Source organism: Buteo buteo, chromosome Z (assembly GCF_964188355.1).
Source record: "Buteo buteo chromosome Z, bButBut1.hap1.1, whole genome shotgun sequence".
Lineage (NCBI taxonomy): Eukaryota > Metazoa > Chordata > Aves > Accipitriformes > Accipitridae > Buteo > Buteo buteo.
In genome coordinates this window covers 74,675,644-74,697,116 of record NC_134204.1, presented here as the reverse complement: position 1 = coordinate 74,697,116, position 21,473 = coordinate 74,675,644, and positions in this window count along the sequence as shown.

Below are 21,473 nucleotides of genomic sequence, written 5' to 3'. Positions count from 1 at the left end.
GAAAGAGAATGAAATAACTACCTAGAGAAAAATATTTTTTTATATATATATATGCACATTTATTTTTACAAAAATATATGCAATATAAATATTTTATTAAAATATACATGCATATACATAAATACATACTATCTATGCTACTACCTATCTTTTAAGATACAAATATATGCAGAGAATAGATACGGAAGTCAAACACACTGGAAAGAAAGCTGCTGTTTAGAGTGCATAGTCCTTTCTTGAAAGAAAAAACAAACTCAGTCTGAAGATTAGGTCCAAAGTGGTTTAGATGTTGCTTTAAAGAAGAAGGAGAGAAGTTAGGAGTAGAGGAAGTGAACAGACGATATTTTGTATGAGACTGAGACCCTGCCCCATTCCCTGCTGGGATCATCCCTTGCTGCTGGGGCAGAGCTTGACCATTCACACACTCACAGTCATGTTATATTGCTGCTTGCAGAAGTGAGCAGCACATCCTTCTCTCAAGAAAAATATTTATTACATTTCCTTCATGTCCTTCTTCCTGTCTATCTAAACTCATCATATTCTTTACATAAACCTGAAAAAAATACGGCAATCTGTAGCTGTCATTGTTGTACAGGCTCAGCAACATGGCAAAATCAGATGAATATTTTCTGCTCTGTTTTGAACTCTTCCCATTTAAAGGCCATATCTGACATCTTTTACTGATTCTTTATTTTGATACTGAAAGTATTTTTCTACTTGAACTGCTTACACGACTGCCACTAGAAAGTGTTAATGGACCTCTTTATTTAAGTGTCAAGGATAAGTCAAAATAACTTGAAAAATCATGAAATCATAGAGTCAGAAAATAGTTTTTGTTGGAAGGATATTTAAAGGTCATCTGTCTAACCTCCCTGCCACGGGCAGGGACTTCTTTCCCTAGATCAAAGCCCTGTCCAACCTGACTTTGAACACTTCTAGTGATGGGGCAGCCACAAATTCTCTGGGCAACATGTTGCAGTGTCTCACTACCCTCACGATAAAAAATTTCTTGTATCCAGTCTAAATCTATCCTTTTTCAGTTTAAAACCATCTTCCCTTGTCCTGTCATTATAGGTCCTGGTAAGTCTCCCTCCATCTTGAGACTCTTTCTTTGTCACAGAACTTCTTCATCTTGTGAAGTAATTTTGCTAAAAGCAAGGTAAGGCTCTTCTGAATATAATGCATTAATTCTGAATGATAGATTTAGGCATTAGTTTTGTATCTAGGCAGAAGAAATCACCACGAAGTTTTTGCTTTCAGTACTCTGATTACCTTGTGTATACAGTTTACTCCAAATATCTGTTACACAGATACAGAGACTTCAGATGATCTTTTGTGAAATGAAGAAGTATGCATTTGGAAGATTGTGATGAAAATGTGAAGTTCATGAACTGGTTTGGAACTTAGGGGTTTTTTAGGAGCCTACAAAAAGCATAAGCCCCCTGGATGCCTGGTGTTCAAAAAAAACTCTTGAAAATCTCATCCTTAAAGTGGTCCTTTAGTGCTTGGTCCTAGTCCAAATTGGTTGTAATTTCTAAATATTTTTTAATTGGTATTTTTCTGGGTTTGCACTTAAATTACTGTATATAAAATGCCTTCTTCAATACCAACTTTAATTTTGGGGGTTTGCAAAATTGGATCTATGTGGGTTTTGTGTACAGAAGAACAATGTTCATTAGGTGCCCATACAAAAAGGTATTTACAAAACTTCTACAACCATGGCTCAGATCTGTATTTCCCATCATATAATCACCAAGTTCTTTTCAGGGGACACAACAATCTTTGAGACTTTGATCTCGATCCATCCTTTGAGGACACGAAGACAAGGCAACTTCTTAAATAATGCAACTTGTGCAATCTCCCACGCAAATGGCAAATTAATCAGTCTCTGAATCCATGGGTTTTTTTGAAGACTTGTGCATTTTTAAAGAAGATGGAGTAATTGTTTAGTGACTTGGTGCCATTGATTTTCATTATGGATGGTGTTGACTAGGTCTGTGTCAGGTCACCTGGGAGAGATAGCCTTTGCATAGTTAAATAAAATGGGGAAAGTATCACTTCTTATTCCATATTCACAAGGAAATCTCCAGTCCTTGAAGTAAGTTTTGTGTGACTTTCTTATTAAAGGAACTTTTATTTCTTAGCCATTTGAATAAATGAGAGAAATGCAATAAGCATGGCATAGGCATGAAACAGAGGTCTGGATTTTACAGGCTAATAGTTTCCTAGTTAAGAAAGTTGATCAGAAGAAAAAGTTTAAGACAATAGAGAAATGTTCTTATTTGCTAAATGTATGTATTAATACATGATTTCTCCATTAAAAACAACTGGAGTAGACATTTAAAGATCCAATGAGAAGAAAGGCACTTATTTTAAGGTGTGTGGTAGTTTACAAGTTCCTATAAACTTTTGGTAGTTATGTTGGACAGAAGATAAAAATGCCATAATACTCTCATCATATTTAACAAAGATACAGATTTAACCTGCCAACATCTAGGTCTTTTCCTCCTAAGATAGTGCTTGTTATTTTGAAGTTGTTTTAATTTTTATGAATTCAGGAGTGACACAGAATTATTTCTAAATTATACTGAAATGTTTCTTCCTTCATCTCCATAGTATGGAAAATATATCAGTTCAGTCTCACTTCAGATTTGTTTTCAAGTTGGGTGTTTTTTTTGTTTTATGTGCTTGGGGTTTTTTGGTGGTTTGTTTTTTTTTGGGGGGGGGGTGGTGGTGGTTTTTTTTTTGTTTGTTTTGTTTTGGGTTTTGTTTTTTTTACTTTCTTCTGCTCTTGTTTCTGGATTTACACACATACACACACTTTCTCCTGCCTAATTCTTGTCTATCCTTGCCTTATAAACTTTTATTGTTCTCAAAAGCTCAGTCTCACTCAATCTCATTGAAATGAAGTATATAATTTTAGTATTTTACAATAGCTACTAGAATTTAAGAAGAAATCACACACTTGTCATATTATGATGACTCAGTGAATTTCTCTAGAGGAAAATGTGACTTTTAAAGGTTTGTTAGCTGGTAGTGCTTTTTAGATCTGCCACAGCAAATTCTCTCTCATAATGATAAATACATGATGAGATTCTGTGAGCTGTTACACAGTTCAGCAGACAGAAAGAAATTGAGTTTTTCTAGAATGAGGTGTCTTGGGAAATAGGACACTTCAATCTGTGTGATAATTTACTTGTAAACATAGTCATCAGAAGCCAATGTTATTTACTCAACCTGCTTCCATAAATATGTCAATTAAAATCTTATCAAAAGCCTTCCTAGATAAAGGCAAAGGAACATTGTTAAAATACTGTTAGAGCATTTTGGTATAGCTGACAGGTAATTTGAGATGACAAAGGTTTTTGATTCATTGACCAAGCATTCCTTCCATAGAGGCTAATATGAAACTCTTTAGAAAGCTATTAAACATCTCTCATACTTCCTGTGTTTGCTGTAATAATAGCTTTGGGATGCATAATAACCACTTTTCATTCCTATCAGTCAGGTCAGAGGGGAGGAAAAGGAAGATAATGAGCATGGGGTTCATGCAGAAAACACTGGTGCATTTGCCAGTAATAAGTTAAATGGATTGTCTTTAACAAAGAAAGAATAGTTGGTTTTAGATACTGTCCTGTTTTGGTGGATCAGTCATCTATTGATGAAAGGACAGAAAGGGGCTGTGTCTGAGCTCTTACTCAGCCTTACACTATTTCCTCATCTGTAAAGTCCAGTGGGTACACATGGTATTATTTGCTATACTGGGGTGTAAATAAATGATGAAGTTCCTTGAGCTACAGCTTCAGGTGATACAGAACAGTGGAAACTGCACAGTTTAGCCCAACACCTTTCTTAGAGAAAAAAGGCTGAGCTGGCGAGGTATCTGAAAATTGGCACTGTGTCTTCCTCTGGTACATGACAAAGAAGCTTTGAGTTTTTCCATTTGAAGTAATGGATGAGTACTCCAGTGATATTTGTTAACTGTCAGTGATGTTATAACAACTCCTGTTAATTATGTTTTTATCCAGAACATTGAATGCTGGTGTGTCTGAGGGTGAGGAGGGGGAAAGGGGAAAGCTATACGCAAACTGCATACAGCTGGAAAGCAGCGTTGTGGAAAGAGGTCTGGGGGTCTGGGTTGATGGCAAGTTGAATACGAGTCAACAGTGTGCCCTGGCAGCCAAAAGGGCCAACCGTGTCCCGGAGTGTATCAAGCTTAGCATAGCTGGCTGGTCAAAGAAGGTGATTGTCCCACTCTACACTGCACTGGTGCGGCCCCACATTGAGGACTGTGTGCGGTGTTGGGCACCTCAATATAAGAAGGACACCAAACTATTAAGAGTGTGTCCAGAGGAGGACGACCAAGATGGTGAAAGGCCTCGAGGGCAAGACTTAGAAGGACCAGGTGAGGTAATTTGGTTTGTTCAGCTTGGAGAAGAGAAGGCTGAGGGGTGACCTCATCACAGTCTACAACTTCCTCAAGGGGGGCAGCGGAGGGGGAAGGTGCTGATCTCCTCTCTCTGGTGACCAGCGATAGGACACGAGGAAAGGGAATGAAGCTGCGTCAGGGGAACTTCAGATCGGACATTAGGAAGAAGTTCTTCACTGAGTGGTAGGTCGATCACTGGAACGGGGTCCCCAGGGAAGTGGTCACCGCACCAAGCCTGTCAGAGTTCAAGGAGCATCTGGATGTCTGCACTTAGTCATAGGGTTTAGTTTTGGGTAGTCCTGCAAGGAGCAGGGAGTCCATGATCCTTATAGGTCCCTTCCAACTTGAGATTTTCTATGATTATATGATTCTAAATTGTTTTGCAAAACCATAGAAAGCCTAGAGAAAATGTTATCTTTCTTAGCAGATTCTTTAAACCACCTTACACAATGTAGATAGAATAGGGAATATAAAACTTTAATTTTTCCAGTTGTTCAACAAAACAGAGCAGTGCTGTTTCAGCAGAGCTGAAAATCTGGACTGTAGTCCATGGTAACCAGATGCAGTTGCTACTGCTGCCACTTGTCTGTGCATATGAATATGACCTCCACAAAGTTGGTATCACTTCTGCACTGCTCACACTAGATTGTGTGAGCTTAAAGTGGCTGCCATGGAAAAAAGTACCCCATTTAAACTCAACTAATAAAGGAAAGCAGTATTTTGGGGGTATAATATCCAACAGTCAATGTAAGGGGAAAATTATGGGATTGGAGAGAGGTAAGGATAGAGTTTCACAAGTGCAGCTGCATGCAGAAAGAAGAGAAACCCTAAAAATTGCTTAATCAAGATTGTACTATTTCCATAAGTGATGAGTATGCAAACAATAATTATAATGTTATCTTTATGAAAAATTGTAACCTCTTGAAACCAGTAAACTAGTTTAGCCTTTTTCATATATCTGACATTTTGGTTGAATAAAGATAGAATAAAATATTCTTATATGGTTTTGCTTCCCAACAATCTCTAAAGGTTATTCAGTTTAAAATTCCCACAAAAAAAATACGAAATCCTCTGGCTCATTTTTATGAGAGGAAAAACTTAGCCTTTTCTTCCTTTATATACAAAGAAGAAAAAAATCAATATTGTCTCCAAAACAAAAGGAAAGTGATAGAGAGCCCAATAATAGTTAAATATGATCCTAAAGACCATAAACAGGGCTTCCTGCTGGAAAAACTTTTTTCTATCCTCTTTTTTTTTTTTTTTTTAAATAACAGCTGCTTGGTCCTATCCAAAAATTTCTCAGAATTATGGCATTCACCGTTCTGAATTGGGAGTGTTTGATGTAATCACTGAAGTGTTATGATGTATATTTAATTTTTATGGACTAACATATGACACCCTTCCAACTGCATCACACTTTAATCTACAGGTAGTCCCTTTGCTGAGGAGGGAATATTCCGAATGTAAACTGTTTCCTTAGGATATCACATGGCAAACATACTAAGCCAAATAGTAGTGTCTAAGCAGTAAACCAAACCCAACTTCTCTAAATTAAATCTTTCCCACCGGATGACTGCTTCTATCTCTGTCCCCTTGCCAGTAAGATTTCTTTTAAAACAACCTTGCCAGTGAATCAGACCAGAGCAATAATTGCTATAATTACATCAGCCTGTGGACACAGACTGGTACATGAGGCACAGAGTAAGTTCACTGAATAATGAAGTTTTCTGATGTGCAATGGGATCCTGTGTTATCTGCAGTCTGAGACAAGTGAGATAGATGAGAGGAGGGTGGAGGACAAAAATTATTACTCAGCCAAAGTACCTTTAGCTCTCAGTGCCAAAGATGAACAATTGGCATAAATATAACACTCATTAAAGAATTGGTACTACTACTCAAATTATTTTCCCATTACAGAATGAGCCAACAAAACTTAAACAAAAACCATGACAAACTGAGGAAAGGTCAATGAATAAGATGCAAAGGTTATTGTGGTATAAACTGTCAGGCAACTGAAAGCTTTCTGAAAAAATAACAATAAAAATGGAAGTACAACATAATTATCTGTTCCTAGCCACCACCGTAAAAGCAAGTAAAGCATGTAATGACTGAAACAGCAAGCAAAAATTTTTTGTAACTACTTTAGGCAAAGAAAGGAAAACAGTCTTTTAAGTTAAGCTGACCAAGTGAAAAGTTATCTTGTGAAACAGTGCCTCTATACCATATTTTTTAGCTAAGTTTAAACAGTATTTCATATCGTCAACTTCTCCTAAGGGTAGCCAAAGTGCATCCCACTCATGCAAGGATTAAATATGTTGCAATATAAAAACTCGTTTAGTTTATTATAAAACAAGATTCATAGCATTTGGTCACAGCAAACTGCTTTTTCATAAACTGCTGGCAGATTGACTATATAAGTTAATTTAGACATGTCAGAAATAGTTTTGAAAAATCATCCTGACATCACTTAAAAATAAACCTCAAATATTATGGTCAATTTTTATGTGCATTATTCTCTCATATCAGCTGACATAAATTGAACAATATTACTGAAAAGAAAATATTTCCAAGTAGGATTTTCCATTTGCATAGCTGTCTTTAGAAGAAGAATCTTAGTGAACAGATTTGCAGTTCTCAATTATCAATGAACAAGGTGATTATTGCTAAAAACAATAATAAGACATACTCTAGTTTCATATGGATTCACTGGCAACAGACGAAGGTGGTTTGCGAAGCACTTACAAGATACAGAGCCTATGGACATGCAGAATATAAGAGACTAGGTAAGCTTTTTTGCCTTATTTAATATTATTTTTTGAAGGTTATCATGCATGTGGGAGGGATGTAAGGCATCATAGCCTTACAGTTCTGAAAGGTAAAGACAAAGTATTTCCTGCTCTTCCTTTTCCTATAAGGAAGTCACAATCAGGAGATACAGAAAACGCCACCTGATTCCAGCCATGTGGTAATGCCTAGTTAAATCAATTCAACATTTTATCCCCAAAACAGCTTGGGAATTTGCCTACATATCCACATTTTGTCTGGAAAAACTTGGAATTATATCTTGGACAAAAATTTACAAATACAACACAGTTTAATGAAGAGTTGTATGGCTATGGATGCAGTTCCGATGAAAGGGAAAAAAATTCCCAGCAAATCCACTTTTGAATTCTCTGTTTCTGATGTGTCCAGTCAGTATCAAAGTTTTTCCAATGTGTGATAATTAAGGTGAAAATATCAAGTAACCATGAACTATTCATGAATAGACATGTAAGACGAGAAAAGCAACATGGATTGAATGTGAATATTTGTGTTTGCAGGCATGGATCTCCATGCATATAAAAAAGTTATTTAATCTATAAACTAGTTGTATTCATGTGAAAAAAAAATATGTTTTCTAACATCATTGTTACATATGCTGAAGGAAAACATGTCAATTAACAAAGAATTCATACAAATAGAAAAATAATGCGGTCTCAAATTCCCCATCTTTCCTCATGCAATATTCCATTGGTTGCTAGACCAATTTCGATTTTGAAAAATTAAGTAGATCTAAGTGGTTTATGTGGCTGCTCAGTGTAAAATACTAACATTTCACTATTGCTATACACGACTTGAAGCATTACTCCAAGGGTCACTAAAGACTGAAGTGTCCCAATGCATCATATCTACAGAAAAACCTGTGCTAAATAATGATACACAGTGAAGATTTAGTGCTTGCTTTGTCAACCTGTCTCCATTAACTCACACTTTCATTGGGGATCAAACAGGGATTTAGTGAACATTTAAAATGACAGCTTACTATTTATCCTACTGTCACAATGATTATGAAGAATTTGCTTGGTGAGACTCAAAATGTTAGTGTAAGCAGAATTTCCACCTTGAGCAAGAGACTGAACTAGTTGTCATCCCTTCTGACAAACTTTTCACAATTCTGCTCAAAAATTATCAGAAACATAATATAATTAAATCACATTGAAAAGTGATAATGTTGCAAACCTTTAGAATAGATAATTCCCAGTAACATAATCCTTGGAATTATCTTCTTTTTCTCTTTTCAGAACGTCTGTTGAGACTGCGATTTCTCAATTAGAATTTAATTCTATGAATTACATATAAATATTTAATGGCAATTCTGTGCTTGCTACATTTCAACAATGTTGACTAGTAAATACAAGTTTTTTTCATATATGGGATACTTTCCCCTCTGTGATTTAACATCTCTTTTTTTGTCACACTAAAAGTTAGAAAAAGAACTCAGGAAATGTAATCTGAATCTTTGGAGAAAAAAAAAAGAGGGAACAGTAGGGGAATTCAGATAGGAAACAGAAAAACAGAATTAGAGAATATTAGAGAATTTTCAATATTTGTCTTTCAAGCCTGCATAGAACTTTCCTTAGGCTGGATTATTATAAATATTAGGATATGTAGATAGTTAATTCCTCTTTTACAATAATTGCACACAAACACAGCCTTGTTAAGCTACAAAGATATGCCGTCATATTCTAGGTGAAATTTTTCCTGACAAATACAGAAGCCCAAGCTTTCAACAAATATATTGAGGGCATGAGACATGCTGAACTAAAACACTTTTTAAGTGAGTGTTCTTTAACAGACCTTTAACGACCAGCTGTGCAAAGAAAATGTGATCTCTCAATGCCTGCAAAATGAAGAAACAGCAGAGGTAAGTCTATAAGAAATTGAATCCCTACGTTGCAAACATTGGGAAATATATTTTGATGTACTTTATCGTATATATACCCTTTTTACTCATATATATGTTTGGAAGTATAACATTACCCGGGAAACCAGGAATCTTTCTACTGACTCAACAACCACATATCAACCATAGATTAAGAGGTTTAATAATGCCTCTGGACTGGAATTACAGTTATCCAATAGTGAAATAATTCTTTTAGTTTCAAAGAAATGTAGACTCTTCAGTTCCACTGGGGGAATGAAATTGCATAGTGTCAGCTTGTTGATGGCATTCTCTTTCTGGAGGGAAAAAAAAAAATAAAAAAGATGGATGAGGCCATTCTCAGAGTATTTTTAATTTATTATAAGGAGGCATTCTTGTCCTTGAGTAAATACTGTTCGTACTAAGGGCAGAAAACTGAAAGATTTCACCAAATTGCAATCTATGGATCAAAATATCTGTACAATTGTAACTATATTCTGTTTTATGATAGTTATCCATTCTTTTAGATACACTACTGTGTTATCAAACCACCAAGCAAAGACTTTTACACTAGGGCATTTCATCCGTCCTGCAGCCAGATTTGCTCTCTGGTGGTGTAAGTTGTATATGCAATGAGCTCCACCCAAGCCTGTAACCGGCAGTGAAATTTGTCTCAACATCTTTGTGATAGGTGTCAACAGATCCACTGTCAACAGACTGTTAAACTATTCAAAAACAGTGATATGTTACTAGTTTCAGAAGTCAGTTTTTCTTCGTTAGATCTGTTGTGATCTTTTTTTCTGCACCGTCTTTGAAAGAGGACAAAAAAGCTGTCGATGCAATCATGAGCTCTCTGCTGATCATCTTTTGAATGACCAGATTTTCATATTTTTCAGACTTCTACATCGAGAAGGGTTTAAGATTTGTGCAAGAGAAGGACTGTATGTATATTCTTACTTCCCTTGTACTTTTTACAACCCTTTTTAGATAGGCTAGGGTGCCTTTATTTGACTGCTGATGCATGCTTGTAGATCTGATGGTAGACGCTGACAGGCAGTAAGAAACATAAACTGAAAAAAACTATCAGAACCTAAGACACGTTTAAATTAACTTGGACAGAAAATATAACCAAATATTTCTAAAACTTGTTTCCTCACTTTAAAAATAATAATGTAATCTAGGTCTGTTTCCTTTCCAGAATTCACAGAAATTAGAGCTGACTAAAGTTCACAGTATCAGACTATCTTGTCATTAAATGAGTTTTGCTTCCATGCTGCCTCTTGAGAGATAATTCCACACCACCAATAACTAATCAAAATTCTCAGTACACAAGCAATTCATGTTCTGTTCATAAAACAGTATACAAATTTGATATGTATTTTGATATGTGCAGGGGGTTGTCTGTAGGAGCAGATTTCAGTGTACAGAATTCTGGGCACATTGTTTTTGTTTTTTTGTTTGTTTGTTTGTTTGTTTGTTTAAATTATGAATATGATGTGACTAGAGGAGCTTCCTTCATATTTCTCTCCCTTCCTTGTTCCTGTTCATTTACTGCCTTCCCTGTGATTAGAAGCAAAGGTAGAATTTCTGAGTGTCTATGAATGTCTTTCTTTTTTCCATCATGAAATACATGAAATACATACTTTTTCCAAGTATGAAATACAAGATTATGAATCCCCTGGAAATAGTTTCTTCATCCCCTATGATGCGTTTCCTTGTTAATGTTGTGAAGCCTGAATTGACCTGAGTCTTCTGCATTAATACTGCATGATCGCTTCTAACGAGAAGATATAAATACCCAAAACTAGGATAATTCCATGTATTTTTTATGCACATGGGAAATTGGAAGCATAATCTCATTACCTTGTAGTGTTCCTCTCACTTTAATTTCAACACAGTGCTTCTATTTTCAACAGCAGCAGAAACAGCATCTGCTGCTCTAGTTGTTCAATCTAGCCTCAAATGTGAGGTAAAGCAAGGATACTAAATGACAAGAGTTAATTTTCTTTTACTGTCATAGCCACCTGGGGGACATTATGTGACTAACGTGCTCTGGAATGGTAAAGATGAGGATGGGTGACTGAATCTGATGTTACCTTCTCTTTTCTTCCTTCCTTTTTAAAAAATTAATTTAAAAAATCATACTATCATGCAAGCTACACAAGAACCTCAAGTACCCTTTTCTCATCATTCCACTTAGTTCAAGAAAGCCCAATTGCAGCTTGTGGGTGCATTTCCACTGATTGGAGCAAATCTGTTTTGAACATTTAAATAGTTTTCTTTATGCTTATACTTTCCTGGAAAATGTGACAATCGGGAAGTTTTAGAAGTGATGTGCTAAATCTGGAATTTAGCAACAATGATGTGGAAAACAACTAGAGATGGGCAAACAGGCACTGCAAGGGCAGCAATAGCTGGTTTCACATATGGTTTTGGATTGAGAAGAGACTATAAACAGGAGTCAACTGCAGGTATAGACACAAATATACTTTATTTTCAGCTGGTTGGGAAAAGGATTAATACAATTTATTATAAGTACAACCATGAGTAATTTTATGACACAGTAGCTTTGAGAAGAAAATAACTGCTGTGAGGAATTTAAAAAAAAAATAAAATTAAAAAATCAGTACTGAGTCTCAGAACTCAACAGAGTAAATCCCTGCAATCAGAGATCCTGAGCGTGTTAAGATAGGAGTAGTAAAGTTGGATGGGGTGCATTTAGTCAAATGTTAATTATTTGACAGTAATCACTATTCCTCGTTTCAGCCAAAGATGTGGGAAGTCTGACATGGCCAGATCTCGGATGTCAGGCACCTATTTCAGCCTGGTCTTTAAATCCTGAAGTCTGGCTCCAGTCCTGAAGTCTCAGGGCTGTTACCCTCTGCTCTTTGTTACCGCCTTGGCTGGTGGTAATCTCATGATTGGTCTCTCTACACATATGCCTTGATCTTCTATGATAAAATCTTGCTCATTTTTGACTCCTAGTAGCTCTACTGCTGCGAATGTACCCCAGTGTCGGGCATGCTCAGCCACCAGCAGTTCTAACACTGTCTTTTATTTCTTGGCCATTGCCATAAGCAACTAAATGACAAGTATTCATTTTGTGTGTGTCTGACCTAGGAGCACTCCAGGATGTGAACAATTAGCATATTAAGCCTGGTACATGTCACAAAATTCCAGCTTAGATGTATGCTAACCAGGAATCTCTAGAAACACTAGGACTTCTCGGGGGGGGCGGGGAGGGGGATTATATAAAGACATTCAAGTAATAGTCTTAGTAGGCTTTAGATCAAGGTACAGTTTCTTGCAATATCTTTCTATCCAGGTTACATGCATTGGGGCTGAAGGGGCTGAAACCTGTTCTCCATATCTTAACAAAGATTCTAAGCTGAGGCCTTAAGACCACCAGCTTTGTGTCACTGAGTCATGTATTTCACTCATAAGAAAGAAGCAACAATATACTTTATTGATATAAAAAAGTAAGTTAAAGTTTGATAGTGAATGTGATAGTGGTTTAGCAAGATTCAATGGCAAGTACACTTGACTGTCTACTGCACAGAGGAAAGGGTCAGACAAGGTGTCTGTCAGGGAGACCTTCCCATTGAATCACAAGGTTCAGAAAGGATGCCCTTGTGCTCTAAACTCCTTCTCAAAGGGGAGTTTAGGTGTGACTGGATCCAGACTTAGTCCCAGACTTGGTCAATGGTTTATCTCTAATGGATTATATGTGCACAACCAATCCTTTATACCACTTAGGTAAGATTTCAAAGTTAACATGCTATTGATCACTTACCGAGAATCTGTTGCAGCAAGGGCTCTCTCAGTCTCGAGGAGTAACCTTGAGCCATGTCCCTACTCAAGGGGAGATCCTGCTGCTGTGGAGGAGAGCTCAATGGGCACTGGGCTGTCCACTATTTATGGAGTAAGGTACTTAACTCATAGTCATATTTACGTACCAACTACAGGTGTTAGTTTCTTTGAAATTTGGCTTGAGTCGGACATTGACCAGCACTGTGGTTAGGTGGGCGCATTGTCCAAATTAGCCCTTGGCTATTATGTTGTTATCTGTTTCCCGTGAATTCACTTTGAGACAGAAGCAGCCATCAGTCCCAGACCAATCCATTACAGCTGACACTGGTGGTTATTCGTTGAGCAGGGTTATGGGAAATAAGCACCAGGTTGGGGGGTGGGGAGGAGCACACCATCATATCTTGGTACACCTTCAACAAGAACTACAGAGTGATTTGAGAATAGTGCTTGAGAGTTTCACACATTTTTCTGAAAAGCTAAAACTTCTCCAAATTACGTCTTCTTTGTCTTTTAAGGAGACCAAAGTTGTGTCATCTCTCAAATTACTGTTTCCCAAGACCTGGATAAATAAAGTAAAATTTTCTAACTCTTTGGCAGATAAGAATAACCTATTCCTGAAATCAGATTTTCAAATAATAGAAGTTGCAGACAAGCATAGCCATCAAAGACGACACAAACATGTGTGGGAATTGACCACTGAAAATAAAAAGTTTAGGTATAAAACCCATTTCAAAAAAAAAGCCAACAAGTGAACCAAATTGGTGAAAGTTCATTTTAATTTTTGTTGCAGACTCCTTGGTGTGTTAATTTAGCTAAGAAACTTTCATAAACTTTATCAAAACAAAAGCAGTTGCTTGCAGAGAGCAATATTTTTTTATGATCTAACAGCAGCAGTTAAAGACCTAAGTAAGCAGTGTATTTCTGTGATGAGTACACATTTGTATTTTTTTAAAACTCAGAGCTCAAATTTAAGGGTTTTATGAAACTAACATCAGTGTTTCTAAAGTTCAATATAAAAATATTTTAATTGCCAAAAAAGTCTTTGTTTTGATGTATTATCCCAGTGTTTTTATTATCCCTTTGTTTATATACCTATACAAAAGATTCTCATTACCTTATTTTTCTCTTTGATTTCAAAATAAGTAAGAACCATGTAAGTAGGGACATAACAGACCATAACCAATATTTTATACTTGATCTGTTTAAACAGACCACATATTTTCTCAGAATCTACAGTGTACATTGTCCTGGAAATTAAGGCATCTTTGGGCTACAGGATGGGAACCACTATTGTATTTCACATACCTATTACCACTCTAAACATTACTTTGCACACTTTAAAAAAAAATTGCCCCACTTGTCTGACATTTTAACTTTACAATTTTCCATTATCTTTCCAGCAACAGACTTTTTCAGAAGAAAACCAGGAAGTCTAAATCTGCATCCTCATATATTGGATATTCTATCAGCTTCCCATCTTAATCGTTTTTTCTTTGTTCCCATCTTTTTGTGTTGCTGAATGAAACCAATCATTTCATCTGCTTTCCCACTTTCAGGTACCTTTCAAGACTGGCCCAGATGCTTTGCTGGCTACACTTGCAAGTCTGCTGGTCTGAATCAAAGCGGCTCATATTCAGCTGCACACAAGTTGCTGCAGCCTTCCTCCCTCTGCAGAACAGAGCATGAAATCTTCCAAGAAGTATCTCCCCTCAGCACGCATCTATCACCTCAGGTATTTTCTCTGCCCTTGTTCAACATAAATACTTAAGTCTGAAGAATGAGACTTACCTCTTTCTCCACAGTAGTGAGCTCTGCTTTCAAGAGAGGTTCCAAATGAGCTAGTTTCTGCCGACCCTAAAATCTAATGCAAATCCAATGAGGAGCGGCTCAAGACTCTGGGTTTGTCTAGTTTGGAGAAAAGGAGGCTGAGGGGCGACCTCATTGCTCTCTGCAGCTTCCTGAGGAGGGGAAGTGGAGGGGGAGGTGCTGAGCTCTTCTCCCTGGGATTCTGTGACAGGACATGTGGGAAAGGTGCAAAGCTGCACCAGGGGAGGTTCAGACTTGACATTAGGAAGCATTTTTTTTACTGAGAGGGTGGGTCAAACACTGGAACAGCCTTCCTAGAGAGGTGGTCAATGCCCCTTGCCTGTCAGTGTTCAACAGGCATTTGGACAATGTCCTTAATATGGAAAATATCCTTAATATGGACAATGGCATTTGGACATGCTGTAACTTTTGGTCAGTGCTGAGAGGGTCAGGCAGTTGGACTGGATGATCGCTGTATGTTCCTTCCAACTGAAATAGTCTGGTCTGGTCTGGTCTGGTCTATTCTATTCTATTCTATTCTATTCTAATTCACTGGGGTAGCATCAGATCCTTCTTTGTGGATGGAATATGATGAATTCTTGTTCCTTTTCCTTGGAAAAGATCCCTTTTGGTCTCAGTAAGCTTTGGATAATTCCTTACTTTTTAAAGTGTCAGAACCTCCTAAACCCAAGCAAATACCAGAAAGTTCAATTGTGTCTTGTTATGACATTGAAACACAAAGTTAAGAACATTGCAGTGAACTGATGTATATTCAACTTTTTTAAATTGATAATCTCCAAGAAAAAAAGTAAATCATTAGCAATCAAGATGACATTGGCATAAATGGCTCCTTATATGCAAATTGGACACTGCAGTGTACTGATAAGTAGAATCCCTTAATTTAGAGATCATGTTTTATTTTAAAAATTGTACTTCACAATTACAATGCTAATTGTATAAATTGAAAGATTATATTGGCAAATATATTTCTACTGCATTCATTTATTTGTAAAACAAAGGACTGAGTTAAGCTAAATTACATTCTTCTCAATTTTTCTCTGTACTTCCAAGTAGTTAGGAGTTCAAAATTTAACTGTCCTGCCTGGAGTATGAGGTGTTTTGTTACTTCATCAATGAACAATGCCAAATGGCTGTGTTCCTGAGGCTCAGAGAACAGTAACATTATAAGGAGAAGGTAGAAAAAAGCTCCATAAAGACCCTCTCCCATTTTCACTGTGCTTGTCACTGTGCTCCTGAAGTATAAGACTAAGCTCCAGGAAAATCTATAAATGCCATGAATGCCTGTGCCAGTGAATTTTCACCCTTATCCTCATAATGACACTTTAAAACAAGTAGTTAGTTGGCTTCCTAGGTGGGATTTGCAAACTGTAGTCATAATGAATTACTCCTACCAGGAGAAATAGTCATCCTTTCTAAAATACATAGTTCACAGCACATTCAGGGAACATGAGACAATAAATTTTGAGAGAAAATGTAACTCTGTGGGTGACAAATAACTTTGCCATTAACTTGAGCAGGAATAGGATTTCACTCTATTTTACATGACATATTAACTTTGATCACAGTAAAGTTACATTTTTCATGTTCAAAGGATATGGAATTTCTACTTAAAAATTCCTTTCTGCTTTCACTGTTTTTTAAATCATGCTTCCTGTTTCCCACAGAGATTTCAGCTACTCTAGACCAGGATTAATATATTCTAGTAACAACGAAAAGGTATTTTCATTCACAGAAGTAAGTCCTAATAGAAGTTGTCATAATGACCAGCCATAGGTTTGCCCCTGGTGTAGTCTACCTTGTGCTAGTCTTTTTGGAAGTCTCTCACTAGGAGCAGATGCTTTTTACCCTGGTTAATTCTTTACCTAAAGCTGGTGATACAATAGCTCATTCACTGCATAAACTACTTATATTCATCTACATGTTTCATGTCATACTGGCGAAATAAATAACTGCTTACTAAAATAGCTGTTATGTATGAAGTCTGTCACTTTGATAAACACTGTTATTTGTTCATGGGTTTACTGTAGGTTCTTTTCAAAATAAGCTAGGACTGCAGTTAAATTTTTTGCTTGCTGCTGTATGAAGATAACCTAACTGTTCTGCAAGAGAAACCTTTAGGCCTGAGTCTTTGTCCTGAACATGACATTTCTCTGGTACTACTGCATATTTGTTAAGGTAGCTTCATGATGAATCAGAGGATCCCTCTGTGTGGAGCAAAATCTTTTGTAGTCTGAGGTGTTGGGGTGCCACTCTTTGATAGATACCAAAGAAGGCAGATGAGGACTTCATCATATTCTGGTGCTTGTGTAGTTCAGCATGGCCTTTTGATGCTGTGTTGTCTGCTACCAGTTTCAGACACAGCCTGGGATCATTAGTCATCATGATGAGAAAAGAAGTGGTGATTTACAGAAATACAAAGTGGACCCATACTTCACGCTGCTGATGGAAAAGTTTCTTTTGCATTTGAGATCCCAAAATGTGCTTCCAGGGCAACTCCTATGACAAATTATAAACCACTTTTGACCCAACTTCTACAGGGATATTTTTCTCTCTATGTAGGGCTTTCTTGATAACATTAAAAAGGGACCAGCTAACAAAGTGTAGCTGGAAAAATCCACATGTGAAAATGACCAGGCAGCCTACCCCTGAGGCCTAGACTACAACATTTAGTTACATCCATGAATCAGATGTACCGAACTGCTCGGGGGAGACTTGAAAGTGTTGGGACTCTGGCAATAAACTGTTACCTAGTATTCTGAAAGACAGTAAAAATACACATTTATTTCTTTCTATTAACAGCTGGCAACAGTTTGCTGTCATCTTTACATCTGAACATTTTGCTGTTATAGCCATAGATTTTATGTACTTCCTTTGTTTCTCTTTGTACTACTGTGCTTGCTTTAAGGATCCCTGTATCTTCAGGGATATGTAGACTCAGGCACAACTAGTCACAAGTCTAAAAGCAGCAAAGTACTGACAATGTAAAGAAACAGATTTCTTAACAATTCAGGAAATGAATCAGGTAGGTATGAGCAGACCGCACCTTCAATTTTTATATTGATAGAGTCTCTGACCATTCCTATAATAAACTGTGACAATAAAAGTATTAATATGCAGTGCTGACTAGAAATCTGAGTCAAGTGTAATGACTACTCTCAAGTGAGTCAAAAATTAAATTAAATAAAAAAATAAAGGACAGTCTCTGAGCTAATATAAGACAAAGCTAGTCAGTCTAAGTTGATATACACTAGTTGGTGATCTGTCCCACAAACATTTTCGGCCAAAAACAGTCTTCAATTTTGAGTTGACATATATGCAATCACATCTGAGTCAATGAGGTTATATGGGATGTCAACCAAAGGAGAACTGACTACTAGAAAAAAGACTACATAAAAATGAATATCAACTGCACATTTAATAAGTAACAACAATTGTACTCCAGATGAATTTTCAAAGATCTAATATTTGGTCCTTAAGACTTATTTCTAACTATTTCATTTTGTATATTGCAATAAGTTTCTAGAACCTAACACAAAATTATGTTGTAATGAATAGGAAGCATATTTGTAACTCTAAGCTGCTCTTATACTTTCTAAGTAAAGATGTATAGAAACTAACAGAGCAGATGCTTATCCATTTATGACTGCTCAACAGTGATAGATATACCAGCTTTTCTTTGTTTGGCCATAATTTCTGCATGCATCTGCTATACCAAGAGTTTACATGTGGACACTTACAGGGATGCATTTTGTTTAATCTATTGCTCTCTTAACCAGAAGTTGCCATAACTTTGAATATTGTTTCTGTAGGGGTAAATACATAAGACACACCTAAATCTTTTTTTAAGTCTCAGAAGTTTGTTTCAAATACGTCTTGTGGTAGTAAGTTCATTGTCTCCTATTTGTTTTAACCTGTTGCCTTTTAAATTTTTTTGTCTTCCTACAAATCAGTTCTGCACTTATTAATACTTGCATGAAATAGATTTTAGCATTTTTTCATACTATCCCCATCTACTCCCCCATCTACTAACTATCTGATCCAAACCCTAGAACAGAGATATTCTGATGAAATGTGTGATTCAGTATTCATGTAAATGTGTGTGTTACTTTTCATAGACACTAACTGGATTTAGACATCAAACCCCTAAAGGGAAAATAATATATGGATAAAATTCACAAGTGCATTTCTGTTATTGGGAATTTGTTTTTTCCTTTTAAAAACAAGATAGCAAACTAATATATCAATTTATACTTTAGAATATAAAACAGCAAGTAATCTTGGGCACAGCTCAACAAAAGCTTTTAGCACCTAAACATATATCTCTTCAGCAAAGGACTTTGTAATGTTATGAAGTTAAGCAGACACCAAGATACTTTGATGGGAAGAACTGTTTAATGCCAGAACAAGTAATAAAAGGCTTTGAGGTTTTATTGGTTTACTTTGGGTTTCTGTGAGGAAGGAGAAGTTGTTCACAAGAGAAGATACAATTTAAAGGTTATTTCTAGATCCTTATATGGTTTTGTATGGTTTTTATTGCTTTGTTTCATTTTTGCATTTGAAACAAAAAAGGACAAACAGAAGCAACAGTTAACCCAGCAGGATGTTGCTGTGTGTCCTTTGAGGGTAATAATATACACAGATTTATAGAGAGTGAAAATCTCAGCAGTTTTTCAGCTTTGCGATGTCAGGATGAATCAAATGTATCAATAGAGTTTTGTCAGAAGCAGAAGCCAGGCTTTATGGGAAGATTGATGCGGTCAGCATTATGCATTGTAATCAAGCCATGAGTCAATACAAATTAAATATTGACAGAGGTACTTTGACTAGTTTGAGGCTAAAACTAATTCTTGAAACCTTCAGGAAACATTATTATGATACCAATGAATGTATGACAATCCTGCCACTGCTTATGTTATTCATTATACAATGCTGGACTCTAAAGATGTATTTTCATGTGGAAAAGAATTTTAAAAAAGGAAAAAGAAAGAATAAAGCCCTCAGGCTAAAGAAGAAAACTGATATTGGATTTAGCAGCAGCATTAGAGAGAGATTTTTAATTAGCTTGTTCATACACCATTAACCCATCATAAGGCAAGAGAGAAAGTAGTGGCTTGGAAATGTCTTGAGAAGTGGCCATACCTTAGTTATGCTTGTAGGGAGCTGCATAGCTGACCAGTAAAACAGTAACAAGCCTGGTAGTAAGGAAGATTTTACAGGGAGTGAGAAATGGTTCACTCTTACAGTTATCAGTACTTATATTAAAAAATGTGAAGGTCAAAGTTTTAACTTCAAGATCTGTCCTGAACCTTTCCAAATCATGTGAATATTATTACCTTAATGCTATACTTCAGTGATTATTTCCAGTGAAATATCTCTGGATTCTGCATAAAATAAAATTCATACAAGTGTAGACTTTTTTTTCTAAAGATAGAACAATTTGAAAAAGCTATCACAAATGGCACAGTGTTACCACTGATGTCGGGCAATATGCAGCAGAAATACAACTAGTATTTTTTTCTTTTGGTCCATTAAGGAAATGGACCCCAATCCAGGAAACTACAACAAGAGAAGTCAGAATAGTGTAGCACTTGGATTATCTTTAAATTAGTACAGGTTAGCAAATGTAGTTGAATTTTGACTAGACTGTGATGAAGTGTAGAAACATGCAAGACCCTTTCTTTGCAGAACATATTGTACAGCCCTGCAATGTAACTCAGACTGCATTACTACAGACTGAATGTTGAAGTAAGGAGTGATCATTAATATTGCAGTGACTAGTTTGGCAAAACTACCACAGTAGCCACATTTTCAAAAGAGAAATATCCTATTTGCAAACTGTAGTTTCTTTTCATGCACCAGCATGTTTCAGGTTTGCCTTTACTTTATGTGACAACTACAGACCTGTAAGATGGATTTTACCTCCTGAAAGCAATGAAAGGTTTAAGAACACAGCATAACTTTCAAGACTACAACTCAGTAACAATACATTAGGTTATTAAATTGCAGTTAATTTGGGGTGGGTTTATCATGCAGGTTAAAACTTTGACTGCAAGAAGCCAATGTTGACACTTTTAGAAAAGAGAATTACCAGCTAAGTGCAAGTATTAAATCTACGTAGTGGCATTTCATTATTCAAGAGCAATAGAGAAGAAAGTGCTTGAATAACAATAAAGATGTAGGCAGGAATATAATAAAACCTCATACTCCAAAGTTAAAACTGTCAGGATGTCCTTAAAATCAAGTAGCTTGTATTGACTTCTCAGTACAAAGTGGGAACAAATCATCACCCCTGGCTCACAATTTGCTGAAGTAGCACAATATTTTGTTGATTTCCATTCCACCTCTACTGTTATTTAAGGGTATCTGTTGGGATACTTTTAATAAACAGGTTAAGTGTTACATGCCTGTTGCTTTCAAGGACTATATTAATTAGGGTAAGGTCTACAATGCATAGAACTTTTTTTCCCTGAAAGCCATACATAAAAATTTACAATATCTGCAAACAGAAAGTTCAGGGAGCTATCTGTATTTATGGTAAGCCATGCATGGTCCACATTTAACTCTACCTGATCATCCAGAATTCATTCTCATTGGCACAGCAGCAGAGTCACCCTGGAATCTGTCAGGCCTAATAATTCATGAATGACATAGCCACAAGGTTTGGCATTCCACTGAGTTGGAGTCACAGACAGCAGCTTTTCCAGCTGGCATAGTATTTTTGTTGTT